This window comes from Polyodon spathula, chromosome 18 (genome assembly GCF_017654505.1).
Source record: "Polyodon spathula isolate WHYD16114869_AA chromosome 18, ASM1765450v1, whole genome shotgun sequence".
Taxonomy (NCBI): Eukaryota; Metazoa; Chordata; class Actinopteri; order Acipenseriformes; family Polyodontidae; genus Polyodon; species Polyodon spathula.
The window spans coordinates 28,425,235-28,438,047 of NC_054551.1; the positions used below are offsets into that span (position 1 = coordinate 28,425,235).

The 12,813-nt window shown below is 35.9% G+C and overlaps 1 long non-coding RNA gene across 2 annotated transcripts; it reads right to left on the reverse strand.

The window, feature by feature from the left end:
* Window positions 1-352: 352 nt before the first annotated feature.
* Window positions 353-7,885, reverse strand: LOC121331227. 2 transcript variants are annotated; one of them, XR_005951950.1, is made up of 3 exons: window positions 7,375-7,885; window positions 2,260-2,317; window positions 353-590 (listed from the first exon to the last, which is right to left on the reverse strand). It is a non-coding gene; the product is annotated as an uncharacterized LOC121331227 (long non-coding RNA). The 2 variants fall into 2 exon arrangements; XR_005951949.1 differs by having other exon boundaries at window positions 2,260-2,321.
* Window positions 7,886-12,813: the final 4,928 nt, after the last annotated feature.

A 12,813-nucleotide genomic window follows, 5' to 3' on the forward strand; every position in this document is an offset into this window, starting at 1 on the left:
GAAACTATAAAATGATATCTCAAAAGTCTACCAGAATCCATAATAGTAGTACAGGGTTTCATGTTAGCTATAGAAATGTCAGATTTGTGTATGTCTGTTTGTTAAGTATATGAAAAACTACAAAGCAGGTTTCATTCAACTTTATGAAGTAAAACTAGTTAATTCTTTAATGTGCTGCAAAACTTTTGGCCATAGCTCCATGACTACACATTAAATATGTATATATGCCATGTACAGAACAACTGCAAAAAAATAACATTTAAAAAAAAAAAAGTTAAAGCATAGGCAATACTTTATTCCAAGAAAATAGTACTGTAGAATGTACATTTACAACTGCTGTTTATTATTATTATTATTATTATTATTATTATTATTATTATTATTATTATTATTATTATTTGGCATCCATGACAGAAGGATACCTAACATCTTAACTATGTCAGGCCATGTCTATTGCATCTTGAAGAAAGCTTCATGTATTTTCTGACTTAGATCTTCAGTCCTGGGCATTGTTTATTGGTTTCCTTGTTGTCTTGGTGCTTTGCTCTATTGGGAGATAACCCAGCATACATGCCCATTCAATCCATTTCCTGTTAAAAAGCAAAGAGCCCAACAAAGGATCCAAATTTAATTTTGAATGTAATATTTCACATGGAAACCTGCTAGGAACGGCTAATGCGTGTATAAATCTGGCATTGCTGGTAAGGGAATAGGCCATCGTTCTTGGACACACTAGGTGTGTCACAAAATGGGAAGGCCGCGTTCCAAAAGCCTAAGGAAGTTAGAATGAAATACCCAGCCTTAATATTAAGAGTATGCTTGTATTGCTTTTATAGAGAGCACTGTTAAACTTTAAAAAGGATTTATGCTCCTCCAAATATAAGTGGCTCTGAAACAACATAGAAATAATGCCTTTTGTCTTTATGTTACAGCTAGTAATACATCAGCTTGCCACATGCATAAATCAACATTAGAATATTGTAGAACAGATTTAGAAATGTTAATTAACCCAGGAAGAATGGTTACAGTAGTTTTATGAGAACTTAACCCACTATCATTTTTATCATCATTATTATGAGCTGAAGGGTGTCCCAGAAAGAAACTTACACTGTTACATTTAGTAATACATTATTTTTAAAATAATAAAAACTTGACAAATCTAAGAAGAAAAAATGTACTACTGTAAGGTGCACATAGGTACCATAAAATAAACATTTCTGCTTTTTAAAAATATTTTTGCACTGGAAGAAATGTGCCTCATTATAAACTCTCACAATGATTTCAACCTGAGAGAGTACGGTGACTGAACGAGACTCTGACCCCTGCAAGTGGACCTTGTATGTGATGTAATAATGAGCATCTTCGGTTCTGTATTTGTAAAGTATAGCATTCATTAACAAAAATGCTCTGTTCCTAATAGAATCATCTATTCTTTCAGCAGGAGCTTAAAAGTTTAGTGTTCCAGCCTGGAGTATTTGCATATCAGGGTGGGTTGTTTTGTCTCTTTGCATAACTGGATGAGTGACTGCTGCGGGGTGTAACTCTGGTGAGTCAGAGATTAGTTATGTTTCCTGTTCAAGGTGAATAATTCATATGGGTGGTGTGACTTTTCTGTAGCATATGGTGAGTGCATATGTTTCTTTCTCAAAGTTAAACCGTCTAGTCCCCAAAAGGAAGATTGTTTGTTTATCAAAAGGATTTGTTTGCAACTAGCAGTCATTCAAAGATTATCTTTTTGTTTTTGTTTTTTTTTGCTGGTATTTTACTTTTTTGAATACAAAATAAATTTTTTCAGTTGTAGTTTTTATGTTCCTTTGTTTTCCAACTTCCCCAAATTATTTGTGTTATGGTAACTATATAAAATAACATACAGTATGTAAAACCACCTGTTCTGGCATTTACTTAAAGATGCATGCAAATGAGCCCTAATCTGAATAATATACTTATTTAGTTTGGCACTTTAATAACATTTTCAATGGAGATGAAAAGTTTACAGCAGGATATTTGAACCCCAAGAGCCTCACTGTAATGCCCCTGGCAACAATTGTTTCTTTCAACGAACTCTTCCAGAATTACCAAAATTACACACCCTGGATTGATTATGCATAATTACTTTACTAAAGTATATGGGATTAACTTTGAAAAATATTAACTATTGTGGCACCTCTACCTCTTATTTAAAAAGGATGAAAACAAAAAGGGAAGGTTCTTCATAATTATGAAGAATGAGAATGATGGAATTAATATAGGTTTACACACTTTTTTTTTTTGGAGTGAAACAGTCTCGTCTTCTCTTCCTCCATGACTCTTGTAACACCTGTCTGGTTAAATTTTTAAAAAAAAAATAGCCTTTAAAGAATAATAATCAAGGTTTCTATAGAAAATTAAATGTAAAGGAAATATACCTTTGTTTTCACATACTCCATATATACATACATAAATACATACATACAGCTGTTGGCAAAAGTTTTGCATCGCCTAGAATTTTTGGAAAAACTGTATGAACATAATCTTTAATTACATTGTATAATCAAAGAAAAATTACAAACTACAAAATGTTATCTCTAAGATCTATATGTAATTTAATATGTTAACCTAACATTCAGCATGTTTCATTCAACGTTATGAAGCAAAATTAGTTAATTTTATAGGGTTATGCAAATATTTTGACCATAGCTATACATACATACATACATATATACATACATACATACATACATGTGTATGTACATACATACATACATAAATACATCAAACTATATGGAAAATAACTGCAGGGAACTTTAGACTGTTGTACATTAAAGAATATAAAATAGGTATCTGCATTTAAATACATTCAGATATGCATTTTTTTCATTTGGTTAATATGTAATAATAAGTATTCATAAAGTAATCAAGTACTCCATGTTTATGAATTGCTTCATAAACTCCATGTTTAATTATTTTTCAATAAAGGATTATCTACTTCTCAGATAAATAACACAAAGGATTTCAAATGTTAGTGGAGGCCATAGCAACAGAAAAAAATTAATCAATCAATTTTGAAGGTACGTGAGATAAATGTGATATACATTTATTTACATTATTTTGTAGATTAGGGTTTTTCTAGAAGTATAAGTATTCCATTAACGTTTCAAATGTCAAGCACATTCCGTGTGTCAACGAACACAATTCATCCTGGACACTGAGGTGCTGTATTTTATTGGGCTTAACAGTATTAGAATTTCAGTTCAGTGGAATGAATTTACTATACATTCATTTTATTATCAATACTTAGCAGCTGCTAGATGATCACATTGCTATAAATGCAACTTTAAGAAAGCAGGGATGCACTGAATGTATTTACCTGTTAGTTCAGACCACGAATGGATCGAGCCTGTTAATTTATATTTTTGCTTTTGACACTAATCAGTAGGTACATAAAGTATGTCTGGAAACGAGACCCTTCTTGATATATGCAATTCAAATGCTTACAGAGATTTACATTAACACTTTATTAATGCTCTTTGACATGTTAAGATCTGTCCACTAAGTAAAAGACATGTACAGAAATATACTGTATTTGAAAAACAAAGTCAGAGAGCTTATCCTAAACAGTGCCCCAGTGGCAGAATGCTTGTATTTCCTGTAACTGCTTTATAATCACCGTGCTCCTCAAAAAAGTAGCTGGGTATTTTCTAAAGCTATTGTTAACAGGGCAACACCCACAGACATTGCGGATTTATGTACATTTTTCATTGCCGTAAATTTTACACTCATTTTCAACCCAAACCTTCACAGTTTCCTAAAAATTCCATCTATCTCCGTATCTCTCAGTGCAGCAATTGTACAATGTGCTAAACAAGAAATACACTGGAGCAAAAGCTTAGCAATTTTAGACCAAAATGTGGAACAAAAAACTAATGAATTTGCAGTAAACATATGTTTTTGGTCAAGTCTTTGAATGGCAATGAATATGCTAAATGGGATTCAACAGTACAGTCTGACTCTGAGAAGAATCCAGTAAACTGCTTTCATTCTTACCAATTATTGCAAATTCCTTTGACAGGTAAATCCATTTTTAGCCCAGACTTAGCCTGGATGGATTTGTTATTTTCATTAAATTGGCTTGTGTGGTAAGTTGGGAAGGACAGAGTTGCTTGTTTTATTAGCAATGCTATAATGGATCTTTAACAAGCTATAACAGTGGATCACAAAGTGGACTGTGGAATGTGTTGAAAAACATCCTTCCCATATTATTTCTAATTGTCAGTCATTATTCCATGAATGACAATTCCTTTATTCTATAATGGGATTCAGTATATACATGCCTGCCTTTTAGTGGCTTACTTTAAGATGTATGCATGTATGTCTGTATGCATGTATTGTGAGCAGGGAGAGGGTTAAATTCCTCCCTGCCTAAAAACATGTGGTAATTGTTTTTGTTTATTATTGTTTTAGTGTTAATTATCACCTGCACCTGGCTAGCATGGTAAATTAGAGCCAGGTGCAAGGTATTTAAGGAGAGCAGTCAGTCTGTGCAAGGTTGCTGTGCGGAGGGCCTGGTTGATGGTGTTTTCAACCATTATGAGAAGGTACTGTGTGAAAGCCTTTTTGTGTTCAACTTTAGAAAGAAAAACTGTGTTTTTGTTTCAGCTGGTGTAAACAGTTTAGCTATCCGGTTTCGTTAGAGCAGGTTCATGACGAATGTTTAGTCAGTGCTCAGAAGGAGCTAGGTGTTCGTGTTCTTTTGGTTTGGATTTCTGTAATTAATAAAATTCCACGAAAATGCTATTAAACACTTTAAATCCTGTGTCTGGGTCAATTTTAAAGGGCTGTGAACCTTAAAATAAGTGATATCATTCACAGCATGAATGTACTAAGAAGAACTATACCCCAACTTTTGAAGTTAATGTCACTCATCAATGCGCACATGTTAATCTTTCACTTTGTTCACTTCATCAATCGCAAATTAAGATCTGTTTCTGAACACATGTTTTTGTCAAATAATCGTCATAAGTTGGAGACTCACAAATTCTAAAAGCCAGAGAATAATGTCGAAACCAGTGGCTGCATTCTAAGATAAAATATAAAGAAACAGCTGACCAACTAATGGCCTTTGTAAAGAATTAATTGGCTCATTGTCTATAAACAATTTACACAATAGCATAACTCTGGATGTCTGTGGATTTGTGTTTTACATTGAAGGATCAGAACTCTTCATATGTACACAAAATCCAATCTAACCAATAACACAGTTCAGGGTCTGTTAATCTCACTGTTACTGAAATGCACGCACACAAACACACGTTTGTATTCCTATACTTGTGGGGATTTCTCATTGACTCTCACTATATTTTTATTTACTATTTTTAACTCCAGTCAGACAAAACTCCACACTGGGTGAAAGTTGACAGCAAACTAAATATTTTGGCACTTTTTTTTTTTTTTTTTTTTTTTTTTTTTTTTTTTAAGGCATATTTAGTTCTTAAATTTTGTCCCCACCTTGGTACTAATACCTGCCCACCCCCACCCCCCACACACACACACACACACACACACACCCACCATGCCCTGGGCCATAGGTTGTAACCTGTGACAGTGACATCGGTAGGCGTCAGTCATGAGGTCATGGCTAACTTTGTAAAATAAATGTTATTTTTATTTTCGGTTGGACCCTGGCATATTCAACATGCGGTTGCTAAGCGATGTATGTTTTGTGCAGACCCTGTTCTGAGGTGCTTTGAAAGCTATTTGTATGGAAAGCATTACAAGTCAAAGAGGTTATTGTTCTGCGTAGTTTGTAGTAGAGTCTCAGAAAATAACGAGGGCTCTTCTCTGACTCACTCACTTATTTTGATTTAAATTGCCTCCTTTCTGCTGAAGTCAGTGTACATGCTGGAGCAGTTTTTTGGCTTTTTTTTTTTTTTTTTTTTTTGCATAATGTATATGTAGCTGTAGATATTCAGTCTGCATTATTCATTGTTATGCTGAATAAATTGTACAACTGTGCATCACCCTATAGAATTAACAAATTTTCCTTCATAAAGTTATGTGAAACCTATGGGGTGCCATGTGTAAATAATTTATAAATGTTGTGAAAATATATATTTTTTTTTAAATGTGTACATTCAGATAGAATTTATAAATCTTAAAATATTTACAAGTCTTCAACATTTTAAAGCTAAATCTATATATATATATATATATATATATATATATATATATATATATATATATATATATTATATTTTAAATTTTATGAAATATTTATTTTGATACTCAAGATTTACCCTTTCGCAAATAAATCTGGATTTTGTGAACTTAAATATTTAACTAAATCTTAAATCTCTTCACAAGATTTAACATTTATCTAAATATTTAACTGGCCAGCTAAACCTGGAGTTTGTATGCAAATGAGCTCCATCCGCTTTGTGCTTTATGTCAGCATTATTAGGAGGGGCGGGCGAAATACTGTATAGCCACGGTTTAAAGTCTGGTTCACATTAAGACAGACATCATTTTTTTCCAATAATTTACATTAAGGCCACCATACACGGGGCGATTTTGTCGCCTGAGACATGTCGTTCCGACAAAATCGTCCCATCTCTGATGATAAATCGTCTCTTCTCTGCGAGAAACAACAGGTCGTCAGACAATAGAACTCCCCTCGAGTCTGAGTCGCTCGGAATCAACCAATAAGAGCGGCTGTTGATGTCACGTGGTACAGGTCATGCAATCAACTTGGAGAAATGGTGTCTTAGTTACGTGGCAATGGGAGTGCATTCAGAACTGGATTGATCTCTATGAGAAATAAATATCCATGTTTATATAATACGAAAAAAAGTATGATGATAAAAATGAAAGGAGCGAGGCAACTGAATAAATTGCCACTGAAGTTAACATGTCAGGTGAGGTTTTAATGTTTAGATGTGAAAAGCCCAGGCCGGACAGACCTACCGGTCAATCTCTGATATTAGTAAATACATTTTGAAATTACATTAAAAAAAAAATCATAGTCCGTCCCTCGCTAAACCAGACATGTCAGGAGACAGATAGTTTGCTACATTTATTTGAGATAAATCATTGCCCTGAAAAATGACATTGTGTTTCTCACCGCTGGCTTTAATACATAAACACAAATAAATATTTATAGCTATAGTGTCCTTTCTTTATACTTTAGCGTATAGACTACCGGTAATAAAAAATACGTTGTGATGCTTTGTTCATATTACTGTACAATGCGATAAAATGATGACTTAAAATTTAAACTAAATGATTTTAGCACACTTTTTTTTTACTGTAGTCCTACTTCATACACAATTAATATAATAGATAATGGTGCATTGACACGTTATGATACTGTTGCGTTCTATGAAAATAAAGCAGACTCACACAAGCAGGGTCTTCGTTTTCCTTAATTGACGGTTTATTTATTTATTTATTTATTACAATAAACAGAACCGCTGTCAGCCACGGTCCACGCCAAAATAATAAACCCCTTGAATTAGTATTTCTCTTAATTTTTTTTAGGTTATTCTCTGCCCCAGACATTTCCACTACACTTCTCATACACAATCTTCTTGCCAGATCGCCGGATCGTTACATGCTACGTACAGTACATATACGGCACACACGTTAAAAACAAACAAACAAACAAAAAAGAAAAACATTGTCCGCCGATCTGCTATAATTTTCAGTTGGTATATTCTACTATAGTCCATATGCTGGTGTGTGTTCTCGCGATAAATCACTGATAACACATTCGCCGAAGACAAAGTCGCCCCGTGTATGGTGTCCTTTAAATTACAGGCACCGGCAGCAACTGCACGCCCGATAATTTAATGTAAATTATTAGAATCGACCATGATGTCTGTCTGAATGAACCTGACCCAAGAATGCTGAAGTAAAGCACAAAGCGGATGGAGCTCATTTGCATACACTCACCAGGTTTAGCTGGCCAGTTAAATATTTAGCTAAATGTTAATTTTTTTTTTAAAGAGATTTAAGATTTATTTAAATATTTAAGTTCACAAAATCCAGATTTATTTGCGAACGGCTAACTCTTGATTCTTAAAATAAATATTTAATAAGAAAATATACTTTTTTTTTAAATAAAGATTTAGCATTTAAATGTTGAAAACTTGCTAAATATTGTAAGCTTTATAAATTATATGTGAATGTGCACATTAAAAAAAATAATAATAATTGACAGCATTTATAAATCTGGGGAAAAAATACAAGATTTAAGGAAATCTGGAAAAAAAATTATATTAACGCTTTTTTTTTTTTTTTTTTTTAAAAACACATGGCACCCCATTAAAAATTGTCACGTTATTGAATTGCATACCATTGTAGTTTTCCAAAAGCTGACAAAAACTGAAAAAATGACATTTTGAAATCTAACATGAAATACTGTACTACTATTAAGGCTTTTGGTAGAATTCTGCAATATCCTTTTGTAGTTTATTTGATTACACAATTCCTAAATAAAATATCTAAATTATGTTCCTGTAGTAATTATGTCTCAATCCTAAAATTCTAGGTGATGCAAACTTTTGGTCATAGCTGTATATCTGTATACAGAATATTTTGTAACTTCCTTCAAACCGTGTTCTGCAGCTCCCACAGAAGTAATAAACCCTGTGGAACATTCAACAAAAGATTTAAAAAAATAAGCAAAGAGAATGGAATACAAATGTGTCATAAAAATATGTAGAACATTGTTTTCCTTGCAGGCAAATGAAACACTTTGCTAAGGCTATTAAAAAATTAAATAACTTGAAAAAAAGCAAACAAACCATGTATACTGTATATTTACAACAACAGTAAAGATCAATATTTATAATGATTTCCAATGTAGAATCTTTCAAACTACAGCAATTCCCTTGTAGTTCATATCCACAAAGCACGTCCAGGATAGGCTGCCACAATACAGACTGCTGTCCTGCTGACTTCACCCTCCACTCTCTGAAAACATAAGAAGACAGACAGGCCATGTTTTGTGAGCTTTCTGTCTAAAATAAAATGACAATGCACAAACAGCATCCCCAAATCACCATGATGAACACAAACAAGGTGATATAAGATGAAAGATTAATAACATAAAGTCAATCATTAGAAAAGTGGCTAGCAATAGTGATTTATAGAGAAAATAATTTGTGGGCAGTATACTGTCTCAATTTCTAACAATACTTTTCATTGATGGCAGTTGTCTCTTTGTTCTCCTTTTGAGTTACAGACCCTTTTAGGCAATGCCATTTTTGTTTGTCCCACAGCACAATTACCAGTAGTCTAATTTATCTCTAAAGAACATTGGAATAAATCTGGCAAAGACATACAGAACATTTATAAATAATAGTACTTAATTCTTTCAGACAGTGATATGCAAAGACAGGGCTACAGGGATTAATAGACAAAGGCTTGGCGCAATACTGGGTTGGAAAAATTGAGTTTTGCCTGTTTATAGTCTATTAGAGACACCTCTTTTGTCAACAAAATGATACTGCCAGTAAATGGCTTTGTTTAGTAATTCCTATATACTATATGGATCTGTGCAACAAAATATTCCATGTTCCTAATTCCTAGAAACCTGACAAGCACACTCAGTGTCACTCACAGACATTTTTTCGGCTCGGGACAAGTTTCTGTAAGCCTGGGGTAATTAATTATAATTGACTTTAGCGTGCTATGTCGGCGTTAATTTTTCGTCTTAGCTTTAAAAAAATTAATTAGAATGCCTGGGCCAGGGACAAAAATGTATTACATCATAAAGAAGGATGAACAGTCTTCATTTAAATATTGGTAACATATAGTAACTACAAAGTAATATTATTTTTAGAATCTGCAGCTTTGCGATTTCTAAATGCTCACAGACTGCCCACCCTTATTTCCTGGTTGTGTCAAGCCCAGCATTTTGAGGACTAGAATCAGGTCTTTGTGAATTGGGCCCTTCCTTTTCCTGAACTGGAGGGAGGGAGGAGGGGAGGGAGAGAGAGAGAGAGAGAGAGAGAGAGAGAGAGAGAGAGAGAGAGAGAGAGAGAGAGAGAGAGAGAGAGAGAGAGAGAGAGAGAGAGAGGCTCGCCAAACACAGTTGAGCAGCTATAATAATAATAATTTTAATTATCCATCAATTAAATTATACTACAGCCCTGTTTCTGGATCCATTTCACCTGAGGCCCTGTTTGTCTGATGTGGTCTTGGTCTTGGAGTTGAAAGTCGAATCCCCCCTCTAACCTAACTACTTTGTTTCCATAGAACACAATCGAAACCATGGTGAGGTTAAAATCTGTGGAGGAGTTTTCTTTTTTTCTGCACAAAAAAACATATGTGGACAAGGAAAAATGAATTCAGGCGCTGGCAGCTATGGACAGAATTAGATCATTTAACCTTATTATTTTTTTCTGATGTCTACTGCCTTTCTTATGACCGTGGTCCTTTAGGAGGCTACTTTGGCTCTTTGTCTCTCTCTTTAGGATGTACTTGGAAAAAATTATTATAATCATAATAATTCAAATTAATCATATTGTATGCACTTTATGGACTAACGGTTAACAGCACTCATTGAGATGTACAGTACATACAGATAGATGGGTTTGTATTGCCAACAGTCAGACATTAATCCTATGTGGGTGTATTTATATAGATATATTCAATATGTATTATATGTATTTAAATGAGCTCTAGATAGTGAAGTAACAATTATTATTATTATTATTATTATTATTATTATTATTATTATTATTATTAGCAGTAGTAGTAGTCGCAGTAGTAGACATAGTAATAGTGTTTAGTAGTATTTAGCAAAAAACTATTTGATAAAAGATTAACATTCCTCAGGACAGTATATTAGGAACATAACTATTGCATTGATTTAAAACAAATGTTTAAATGCATGTGTAGCAGGAAACCAGCAAGCTTCAAAAGTGACCGCAAAAAAGCAGTTGCCTGTCCTTGTTTCTTTGTTCTTTACATTCTGCTACAACCTAGCAATACAAGGAATGTGGAGACACTATGAAATGACAAGGTCTCTCATCACTGACTCCACCAGTTCACATCCAACGGATGCCCATGGGTGTGGAGGAACCCTGGCAAGGCATTCATCATCCCTTCCTGCTGGCAAGCGAATCAAGCAAGGTTGGTATGCTGTGTGTCTGGCATTTCTATTATGGCAGAATCAAGTTTGTGTTTACACACGGACGGTTAAAAGTCGCCGGATGCACCTGTATCCTTAAGACCAACCTGCAGCCTTTGTTTTTAGCAAGGCGTTATCCAGGAGGATGGTCCAACCTAATGCCACTGAAATCAATATTTATTTTATAGAGCGCCTTTCTTAATGGACCACTATCACGAAGTGTTTTACAAGATACAGTAAAAAACAATGCATAATACATTAAGTACAGTAAAAATAAATAAATAAATAAGTTAGAAGTAGCAAAGACAGAACAGCTAATATCAGAAATCAGGCTTAAAGAGCATGGAAAGCAAGAGAGAACAGGTGGGTCTTGAAAGTTGATTTAAAACGAGAAACGGTGGGAGCATCACGCCCCAAGGCTGAGAGAGAGTGCCAGAGAGTCATAGCTATGAAGCTAAATGAGCGTTTTCCAAGTGTGGTGCTTGGGGATAACAAGCAGGCCAGAGTTGGAGGACCTCAGCATCAAAATGTTCTGACATAGGAAGTCCTGGAAACTGTAAATCTTTAATTAGATTGAAATGATCCTGTCTTTCGTTATAGATTTAGTCCACCTCAATTTCTCGTACCTTAAAGAGCACCACACAGGACTTGAAATCTTAAATTTTGCTCTTTGGTCAACCCGTTTTCCACCGTTTGGGTGTGTGTGTGGGGGGGGGGGGGGGGGGGGGGGGTGGGGGGGGGGGGGGGGGGGGGGGGGGGGGGGGGGGGGGGGGGGGGGGGGGGGGGGGGGGGGGGGGGGGGGGGGGGGGTGGTGGGGGGGGGGGGGGGGGTTGGAGGATGGGGGGCAGGGTGGGGGGTGGGGGGGGGGGGGGGGGGGGGGGGGGGGGGGTGGGGGGGGGGTGGGGGGGGGGGGGGGGGGGGGGGGGGTGGGAAGAGTTTTGAAAATAATTCTGAACTTTACAGGTAGCCAGTGCAGCAAAAGTGTGTGTGTGTGGGGGGGGGGGGGGGGGGAGTGATGTGTTCATGTTTATAACATCTGGTAAGGATCCGGGCGGTGGCATTCTGAACTAGCTGAAGGTGATGAAAATTGGACCGAGAGAAGGAGGGGCAAACAGAGGTGAGTCAAGGTGGTCTAGTAGTAAACTGGGTTTGTGGCAGGAGAGAGTAGAATAGATGTTGGCAATTTTATTCTGAAAGAAAGGAGAAATGACAGGTAAGAGAGGAGGATGAACAAGACATGGATCTGTCAGTGGCAGGATGTAGGATTTGGTCAATGGTTTTAAAGAAAACATTGGGTTTACTGTGTCCCATAGTTATGATTTCAGAGAAGTACTTCACCCTGGCAGCAGCGAGTAACCACAGAAATGGTTGGTCCAGATCTCTCTGTGAACCGTTAGTCCAGACGACCCCCACTTGCGCAGAAGCTTGCAGCAGGCAGACTTAAGCAATCAAAATTCGTTGGTGTATCATGTGCAGTTGCAATCCTTCTTGACCACTCTGGTTGTAAGCAGAGCAACGGTATCGATGATCTGAGTAAAGGTGTCGTTGTAGAGGGTCACCGCATCGTCAACCAAATACGGAAGAGTACCAGTTAGAGGGGATGAAGAGACACATTCCAAGAGTTTCAGAGGATTCAGCAGATTCTTGGATGGAAGGAAATAACAGTATCAGTAGCGGAGTAAGGAGCAGGAAGATTAGTA